Raw genomic sequence first — 10,382 nt, 5'->3', positions numbered from 1 at the left:
GATTCATCTGTGAGAGGTGAAATGTGGTCACATATTTGCTGAAGTCAGACAAGACTAGTGTGTGTGTGTGTGTGTGTGTGTGTGTGTGTGTGTGTGTGTGTGTGTGTGTGTGTGTGTGTAGGTGTGTGTGTAGGTGTGTGTGTGGGTGTGTGTGTGTGTGTGTGTGTGAGTCACTGACTTGTATCTGACATGATTGTCATAATGTTGATGGCACACTTGCCAATCACAGGTAATGACACCACAGGAAGGAGTCAGCGAGCGAACATCCCGGGTCCTGTCTGTCACACTGGTATTGCTGACACTCTGCTGAGCTCTCAAGGACGCCTCAACGTGAAGGATTACCTCCGAAGTTGTGAACCATGACCTGAGGTGAGGACACAGTCAGACAAGAGCACAATGTTCGTACATAGTACAGCCTTTCATAGAGTTTGCACTCAAGTGAAACCGCATGTTCATGTACATTTCTGTACTGAGCTACAGGTTTATTTAATGTATTTGTGCGTACACACAGATAAGCCCTCTATAGATTGTCATAGAATGCTTGAGTACATTATGTTCCGGGGGGGTATTCACCCCCCCTTGAACTTTTCCGCATTTTGTCACATTTTAACCAGTAATGGGATTTTATGTGATAGACCAACAAAGTGGTGCATAATTGTGAAGTGGAAGGAAAATGATATATGATTTTCAAACTTTTTTGAAAATAAAAATTGAAAAGTGTGGTGTGCAAAAGTATTCACCCCCTTTATTCTGATACGCTTAAATAAAATCCAGTGCAACCAATTGCCCTCAGAAGTCCCCTAATTAGTAAGGGCAAGGAGAGCATTGATCAAACAAGCAGCCAAGAGGCCCATGGTAACTCTGGAGGAGCTGCAGAGATCCTCAGCTCAGGTGGGAGAATCTGTCCACAGGACAACTATTAGTCATGCACTCCACAAATTGGGGCTTTGTGGAAGAGTGGCAAGAAGAGAGCCATTGTTGAAACAAAGCCATTCAGTTTGCAACAAGCCATGTGGGGGGCACAACAAACATGTGGAGCAAGGTGCTCTGGTCAGATAAGACCAAAATTGAAAATGTTTGGCCTAAATGCAAAACGCTATGTGTGGCAACCCTGAACACACCATCCCCACCGTGAAACGTGGTGGCAGCATCATGCTGTGGGGATGCTTTTCTTCAGCAGGGACAGGGAAGCTGGTCTGAGTTGATGGGAAGATGGATGGAGGCAAATACAGGACAATCTTGGAAGAAAACCTGTTAGAGTCTGCAAAAGACTTGAGACTGGGGCGGAGGTTCACCTTCCAGCAGGACAGCGAGCCTAAACATCCAGCCAGAGCTACAATGGAATGGTTTAGATCAAAGCATATTCATGTGTTAGAATGGCACAGTCAAAGTCCAGACCTTAATCCAATTGAGAATCTCTGGCAAGACTTGAAAATTGCTGTTCACAGACACTCTCCATCCAATCAGACTAAGCTTGAGCTATTTTGGAAGGAAGAATGGGCAAATATTTCAGTCTATATATGCATCGCTGGTAGAGACTTACCCCGAAAGACTTGCAGCTGTCATTGCAGCAAAAGTCGGTTCTACAAAATTGAATGAATACTTTCGCACGCCACACTTTTCTGTTTTTTATTTTTAAAACCATGTATCATTTTTCTTCCACTTCACAATTATGCACCACTTTGTGTTGGTCTATCACATAAAATCCCATTAAAATACATTTGTGTTTGTGGTTGTAACGTGACAAAATGTGGAAAAGTTCAAGGGGGGGTGAATACTTTTGCAAGCCACTGTACCAGTGTGCTTGTTATGCTTTCCATTACATTCCTTTCACAGCATAAATTCTTTCTTTCACGGCACGTGAATTTTACACTGACAACAGTGGCAGATTAACAACTTGCCATGATTTTTTTCTTTGAATCCTTGAGTTCAGCTGGAGGCAAAAGCAGGAAACAATTGAAAAGATAATTATCACCGCAAGATTTGATCACCTGCGAGCTAATTACGCTAAAGTTATCTCCATGGGGTCGCTTTCAAAATGTCCCTGGCTGACTTCACAGTGTCTTCCTGACTGCTTTTAAAGACAATCTTTAAAAAAAATAGTGGGTCTTACAGATGTTCTAAATACATGATTAATGCCAAAATTTTGAGTGTGGTGTTCATGCATTACAATGTGAAGCTCAGTATTTATAAGCAAAGTAGAACATGTAAGATCAGACCGATGTTGTTCATCCAAAACAGGCTTTTAGGAGGCATTTTCGGCACAAACAACGTACATTGCAGGTGACATTGGCTGCTGGAGATGCAAACACACCCGAATCCACTGACAGACACAGAGCTGCTAACACTGACATAAATATTCTGATAGCATCCTGGAAGGCTTCCACACAGTGAGGAAATACTACACAGGGGATGTGAACCAAGCTGTTACTAGACACACATACAACATACTTAAAGATCGATGTGCTCCTTGGCTTTGGAAGTAACTGGCTTAATTACCAACTACTATAAAAAACAAAACTAGCAAGCCAGGCATGCTAACAATTGTAGCTGACATTAGAGCCTAGAGATTTCAACACCTGAAAATACACATTAACATGAATCCAACATGTTATCATCAGAGATTTATTTGAAATGAATGAATAAAGGTCGCTAACGTAACCATACGCTAAATCACTATGCAGCTCTATCCATAATTGCCAGCTAATCAACTAACTAGGCTACCTATTATCGAAACATAATGGTCAGTAATCGCTATTACGGACATTCTTGCGAGCCATGATGGATTGTTTTTGAAATTATTAAGGAGGAGAGTCTGAGATACCCTTCCATCTCAGAAAACCCCCAAATTGATGAAGACCCCCACATTAGAGCCATCATTCCGCTTCCTTTAACTTTTTTCGTGTGTGATTTTGTTTTCTGAGAGGCTAAACAGAAAAATGGCTTCACCATTTAAAGCGTTGCTCTTTCTTCAGCCCCCGCTACACTGGCCTACTTCAGCATATTGGAAAAGCCCAGAGCTTGACAGGCCTGCTGGGCCTTCGTTATGGTTGCTAAGCTATGATTGGCAAATCTGTTTTCAGGGCAGAGCGGTCAATAGCTGCTGTTCATCTTGAATGTTTGTCCATGTTTCACACCTTATATAACGTCCACTCTTCTTCTCTGGATAGTGTTGCATTGGCAGCATTTCCTGTAAACTGAACAAATGTCCCCGGGGCAAAAGCGATTAAGTGTATATTTTTATATGCAGTCTTCTCCTCACAGCTTTGACTAAAATACGTTTTAACTTCACAGCTTTTTGTTGGCAATAGTTCAAAAGGTCACCCCTTGGAAAAAAAAAATAAAAAAATCAAACAACCAACTTTTTACTAGAATATTGATTCGTCATGGGAATGATATTCTGAGGAGCAATTTCATCCGCCTGTTTCCCCTCTGTGGTAAATTAGAGCGTGGCGAGTCTTATCAAGAGCATTTCAGGACATGGAGCACAGTGTGAATACTGATGAGAGAGGGAGGTGCAACGTCTCCGCCCAAAACTGGAGCTCGGTAAATCGGTAAAGGGTAAATCCACTCAGTGCAGGAAATCATTCCAAACTAAATAGTCGGTGCTCGCTCGGTCTGGATTGTGTTAATGCACTAGATGCAGCAGAAATGTATGTGCGTTATATCCGAGAATCCATTTCTGTCCATGTGCTGACTCAACCAAATTATATAATTAGATAACAATGCATTTTTAATTAATGATCTTGCTATTCACATCTGTAAATATGTTCTTGATAATAGCCAGAGATGCACATTTGCACACCATGCATATGTGCCCTCGCACTTGGCTGTAAAACTGCAAATCTATGAGCTGCAAACATCTGCAAACCAGTCTGCAGACAACCACAAGGCTCGTTCTAGTCCATTAGAAGCCATTCTATGCAATGCCCAAACATTTTTGACTGTTGGTGGAATTTCAACCTTTTCTTTCGGGTTTACCGTCATGCCTCCAGGATGATGGAGGTGATTACGAAAGACAGCCAACTTGATTTACAGAGTAACACTGTTTTTATAACGTGTTCCTTGAATCGTGGTTGCAATATTCCAATCTTGCAAACTCCTCTCTGCTCGTCCTAATTACGCAAAACCTGCCCCTCAGAAACAATTACCTCACAGTCCAACAGAGCCAGATGGCGAGGAAACTGCTCTCTGTAAGAGCATTTAGCATGAAGAAGGTATTTTAACGTCTCAGCTGCCATATTGTCTTGTTATGAGCTCACATGAACACACTGTGCTCGCAGCTTCTTCTTCTTCTTCTTCTTCTTTCTTTTTTTTTTTTTTCCTCAAGGGCATTTTAACATGTAAGCTCCTCCTCGGCTGGTAATTACCATGTCATGCAGCGCTGCGGTGTCAGGAATGGAGAAGATTTTCATTCAGTCCTGGCGTGAGCAGATCACTTGACCCACTTTACTGCCGAATGATATTAGACATTGTCACAGAGGGGTCACGAAAAAGCTCTCAGAGGACATACTTTTAATGCTCTTCTAAGTTGTATTAAGTCCCCTGTAATAAACGTGGCTCGACCTCGACGGCAGATACACAGTGCACACAAGGGCACGCGTTGCAGCTGTGCCAAACGTCCTCTCTAAGTTATAGCTTTTATTTGCTGTGCGATTAAAGTGCTGATTGTTTTTAATATATTTACAAAGAAGTCATTTAGGTTCCTCTAATAAAACGAGTCACTTTATTCCATTTTTGGCTTACAGAAAAATTAATCATGACTGGAAAGTAAAATAATCCCTTAACCTTATAGGGAAAAAAAAAGTGTCTAGATATTGTTGGCACTAGTCATTTTGTCACATATGTTTCTTAACGCCGGAGGACAGGGCGCATTAAACTTTGCTTTGTAACCACAGATGGCCATCTCGCTCACTAACTGGGGACTAATGGTATTCCCTCAAGTGTACAAGTCTTGTCACTGCATTAGCTGCATTAAAAACCATCTAGTCACAGATGGTCAGGGAAAGTGTACGGGAGGATTATGTGAGCAACATCAGGCCAAGAATAAAAAAATTAAAACTCATATGGAGTCACAGTGGCTTCTGCAAAATGAATCTGGAGGATAAATTAGCCGTGCAGTCACGGGTGGCTGGGTGTGCCTGTGCCATTTGAAATCTAAAGCTGGCACGCCCGACAACATCATTAGAAATATGAGTTAGAGGCAGATCAGAACTAATTGTTAATATTAGACTTGGGGTGGGGGGGGGGGGGGGGGACTAGAAACTAAAGAGAATGCACGTCACTTTTAATGAAAGTTCAAAGTTCAAATGAGTGCGGGGCTCTCTTGGCAAATGCGCTGCCATTATCCCATTTAATTAGTGATCAGTGACAGATCATTATGGCGAGCTAGCTAGCCAGCTCATGCCTAGAGAGTTAATTAAAAAATTCTAAGATGTCAAAACAAAGCTCTTCCGGGCAAGTTTTTTAAGAGGCCGTGCATCTAGAAGGAGGATCAGACAACCGCAGCCGGAAAGTGGCCGTCCAGGGAAAAGTTGGGCGCTGACGTTGAGGCTGCTTCTCCAGCCTCCAGCGCCTCGAAACTAAAACTGACCGTTCCAGCCACAGCCCCTGGATGCCATGCCAATGTAACCGTTGCAGCTCTATCAGCGGAAGCCATTCCTTTAAATGCAGCCAATCAATTGTGGTGTTACCTTGAAATATGGTCCGATGTCCCTTCGGATTAAACTATCAGTTGTCTTTTACAGTTGCTAATCAGTCAGGAAACAGTGAAAGGATAAGCAACTTGCACCCGAGAATAAACACAGCAGAACGACATTTGATCTTCCCACCCTGAGAGTGATGTCAGAGAGATAAATGGCCACCGTGCGAATGTGGTCTGGGGGAATCTATTGCGGCATTGCATGAAGAAATAAAGTTTCAGCTCGCCTCCGTCACCTTATTTTTCAAAACTATCGCAAAGTGAAAAGCAACAGTAAACAGTAAAACCACCACACTGCCATCGATACAATTTATAAAACTGTCAGTAGGCAAATGAACAAATAAATCTGCATTTCACTTTTTGCTTTGGTTCCCCCTAGCAAAAAGTAGTATACTTGAAGTTCATTTTATTAAGTATGCTTGAGTATAAGTATAAGTATAGCAAGTATACTATGGACCATGTACTTGTAGCGTACTAGAAAGTATACAGTGTTGGGGAGTAACGAATTACATGTAACGACGTTACGTAATTTAATTACAAAATTTACGTAATTGTAATCCGTTACATTACTGGGAGAAAATATGTAATTAAATTACAGTTGCTTTTGGAAATTTCAATGATTACAACTTAAGTTACATTTGAAAAATAGCCGCAAAAGCTCGGATTTATCAAATAGTCCCCCCCCCCCCCCCGATGGATTCATGTTTGTTTTTAGTTTTTTTCATATCAACAGCCTCCTTCCAAAACTGACGCTTGTGATTGGCTCTCTCTGGTCATGTGCCATTCGACTCAACCGACAAACCGTACGGCGGCAGTCACACTCAGCAGCAACAGTGTCGGCGACGCACAAGATGTTCCTGGGCTGGAAATACAAAAAACACTTAATACAGACAGAAGCCAGGCTTCCCTGTATTACAAAGGTGGCTCTCTTTTAACCCGGCTAGATCACCATGGTAACTTATGCTTAGCTTATAACCTGGTTCCGACCAGGTTATGTTCAGAGTTTAATCATAAAATCGACTATAAAAGCGCCGCTGTTTCACTATTTAACTCATTTACAGCTGGCGTCACCTTGACTTTGAAAGTCCAGTAGAGCTGGATCAGAACGGAGCATTTGTAAGGAGGGAGAGATCGCGCTGATCCGCTGCTGTTTACTTTCTCTTTGAGCGTCTCCGATGTTCAGCTGAGGGGATACGCTGCTCAGCTGTTGATCCGACTCGCGTCAGGAGGTCATTTATCAGGCTATAGCCTATTTACTTTTATATACAGTCAGTCACCACTGAAAGAAGTTGTGCGCTCGCAGCAGGACAGATAATTTAACTTAATGTGGCCATGAATACATTTATTGTTTCGCCTGTTATGTGTTGCCCAAACGCAAATCTTGAGTAGGTCTACTGTGTTTTCTCACATTTAAAAAGGTCTTTGTACAGAGACAACATGAGATTTGCTTGTGGCTACAGCACCTAAAAACCCCACTGTAACCTTTTTTCATACGCACACCCAGCCTCGCTTTCAATAAAACACACACTGGCATTTTATAATTGCGATCACTGAAATATATGAAAACAATATAAAACACTGTTTAAAACAACAGTTGTTGTTGCTCTAAAGCTTCATATTTAAAAGCAGTTCAATGTAGAGCTGTCAGAAATTAAAATCAGCCTCCTCTTGTCATATTTGCAGGAACACTGTTGCGTCAGGCTGTGATCAGGCTTTTTTGTATCACTCATACTCTCTCCATTAAAACAACCTGCTCCTCTTGGCTGAAATCAGCCCATTGTCGCTCCATTTAGTGAGGAAGTGAGCCTCCTTCGCAGTACAGGCCTAAGGTCAGACTCATAATATATGGTTAAACCTTTGAACTGAAAGGTTTATCACACTATAGGTCTTAAAATGTGAAAATGGTTAACAGTTAATTTAATACTTCTTCGGACTAAATTGGAACATTTTAAGTTTATAAAAGTATACTTTAAGTATACTTTATAAGGTCATTTTAAGTTTACAGAAGTACACTTTCAAGTACACAACAAGTACACTCATCTATATACTACTAGTGTACTAAGTATATACTTCTAGTCCACATTTTAGTTTATTAACATGTAAGTTTATAATAGAGGTAATACCTCAATGCAAATGTGTGTAGTGAAAAACATTTTTACTCTGTTAACTTAAATGTAAGCACAAGTCAATGACTTGACCTTAATGTGCACTAACATCAAGATATACTAAATATTAATATTTGTAATTTGGCAATTTCTGGCCAGAGATTCACCAATTAGCTATTACCACACACACACACCTATCACTCATGGTGCCAACATTTTTATCATCTATGTTAGCTCGACACAATTTAACCACATAACAAGGATGTGAATTAACCCGCAACCGTCTTACACATCATCTTATTCACAAACACATTCACAAACCATAATTACACCAATAACAACAGAATACCCAAGAGTCTTTGCGCCACAGTCCACAGTATACTAAAGTACAAGTATAAGCTTTAGTAATAAAGTATAAGTGTAAGTCTAAGTATTAATGTACTTAGTCTTAGACTATTCTTTATACTTCACTATACTTTTCTTAAGTATATAAAATATAGTATATAAAAAGTACACTTCAAGTATACTGCCTCAGTTTTAGTATAAAATAAGTATACTTGTAGTACACTTGAATAAACTACTTTTTGCTAAGGGTCTTCTTTCACACCTTATAACAATAAGAACCACTGGGTTAAACGTCACTTGAAATGTCCCTTGTGCCTGATGATTCTATGATTGATTATCTTATTGATTTTATTTCTTCATCTTTGTCTTCAATGACATAAAGACACTTCAACTTTTAGATAAAGCTATTCAACTAGACACAGTGAGTAATGGAATATAAATCACAAGTGGCAGGCGGGAGTCATATCATTGTATTGGTAATCAGTTATCCTGATGCCAGGGAGTGGACAACAGATACAGTAATTGCGGTTTTCTGAGTGTAGCCCATAGGGACCCGCTGGGTAAATAATGCAGAGCTCATTGATTGGTACTACTCCCAATCGACTGGGATACTGAAGCCGGTGTAATAAAGTCGCTGCTATTGCTTTGTTAGAGAGTGAAGGCTCAAACAGAGTGCACACATGTTATTTGATTTATTTTTAATATAGTACAAAGGAGCATAAACTCCCTTTAGACACCTGCCTTAAACTTCACAGCAAACCCTCACACCGACCTGCTGGCCTAATAAATAAGCAAACTGTTTTGATTAATACACCTGCACCACAAAACCCATCGTCACGGCTGTACTACCAGCTATTAGTGAGGTAAGCGAATAATTTTCTTTGTCAAGTAGGACGAGGGAGAAGCCATACCAGTTTGTCCCCAACCATGCAGTGATTAACCTCAGCCAGCAGCTGTAAATCAGCGTGGCAGGAGATGGATAAGAAAGACGGTCCAGGGCACAGACACGGCTTCTGCACAACTTACGTATGCCCAGACTTTGCTCTGCATCATTTTCCCAGAAGACAGGCTGGCATTGTGGCCAGTCTGGGACACGTGCACTCAACATTTGTGTTTTTGCCAGATCTGAGTGCTTGTTTGCTCAGCTGCTGTTTTTTTTTTTCCCCTTTTTTTTTTAAACAGGCAAAAGTGCGAGACGGCATTTTATTGGTCATTATTCTGCTGCACTGATGGCGAATCTGTTCAGAGTTTTGAGTTTGGCAGTCGAGTGCTTATAGTCATGATAAGTGGGCCTGTTGTGTCCAGAAACCGTCAGAATAACAGTCTGGCCTAAATACCACTCTGTTGGTTGTTCTCTTTTACTTTGGTAAAATGGTAAACGGGCTATATTTGTATGACACTTTTCTAGTCTGAGTGACCACTCAAAGCCATTTCCAGCACAACTCAGCATTCACCCATTCACACACACATCCATATTACTTGTGGCAGAGGCTACAGTTCATACACACAGTTGAAAGAGCCATCCGGGGAAATTTGGGGTTCAGTATCTCGCCCAAGGACACTTCGATATGTAGACTTCAGGGGTCAGGGATTGAACAACCAGTTTGTCCCCTGTGTAGGAATCTGAATACCTGTCGCCTAGAGTCATTTTTATAAACTGTGGATGAAGAAGTTAACAGTCGAGCTTATCTCAAAATGAAACTTTATGTTTGAAATAGCTGATGGTAACGGAGAAGCGGTTTAATTAGTTAGCATAAAGTAGGCTAGTGGATAGGCTGGTTAAAATAGTTAACTGAGATTGTAATCTTAACTAAGATTTGTCCAAATGTTTGTAGCTCAGAGTCGACATTACTTAACATGGGTACACATAGGGGATACTGAATAATCTAGAAGTAAACAGTTGAGATTAGCTACTTGATTTATAGTTGATAGCTAAAAGCAATAGTTGCCTTCTGCTACGTGGAGTGGCAGTAGTAAGAATGCAGCGAAAATGTCTAAATTGATGGTTCAATTGTCTGAAAAACATTTAGCAAAATCACGTTTGGTATCTACCATTAATTGCCCATCAATTTGAACAACTCTTCAACATGATGGGTGGTAAAGGAGTATCTCAGCTGTGATGACATGACGCATAAAAAGGTTGGGAACCGGGAACGATTCACATTTCTGTGATAAAATGTTACCTCTGCTGCGGTTCACAACATACATAACATGTTATTTGTTACACTTCA

Source organism: Sparus aurata, chromosome 20 (assembly GCF_900880675.1).
Source record: "Sparus aurata chromosome 20, fSpaAur1.1, whole genome shotgun sequence".
In the NCBI taxonomy this organism is placed as follows: Eukaryota; Metazoa; Chordata; class Actinopteri; order Spariformes; family Sparidae; genus Sparus; species Sparus aurata.
Note: the sequence above shows the minus strand (reverse complement) of the source record.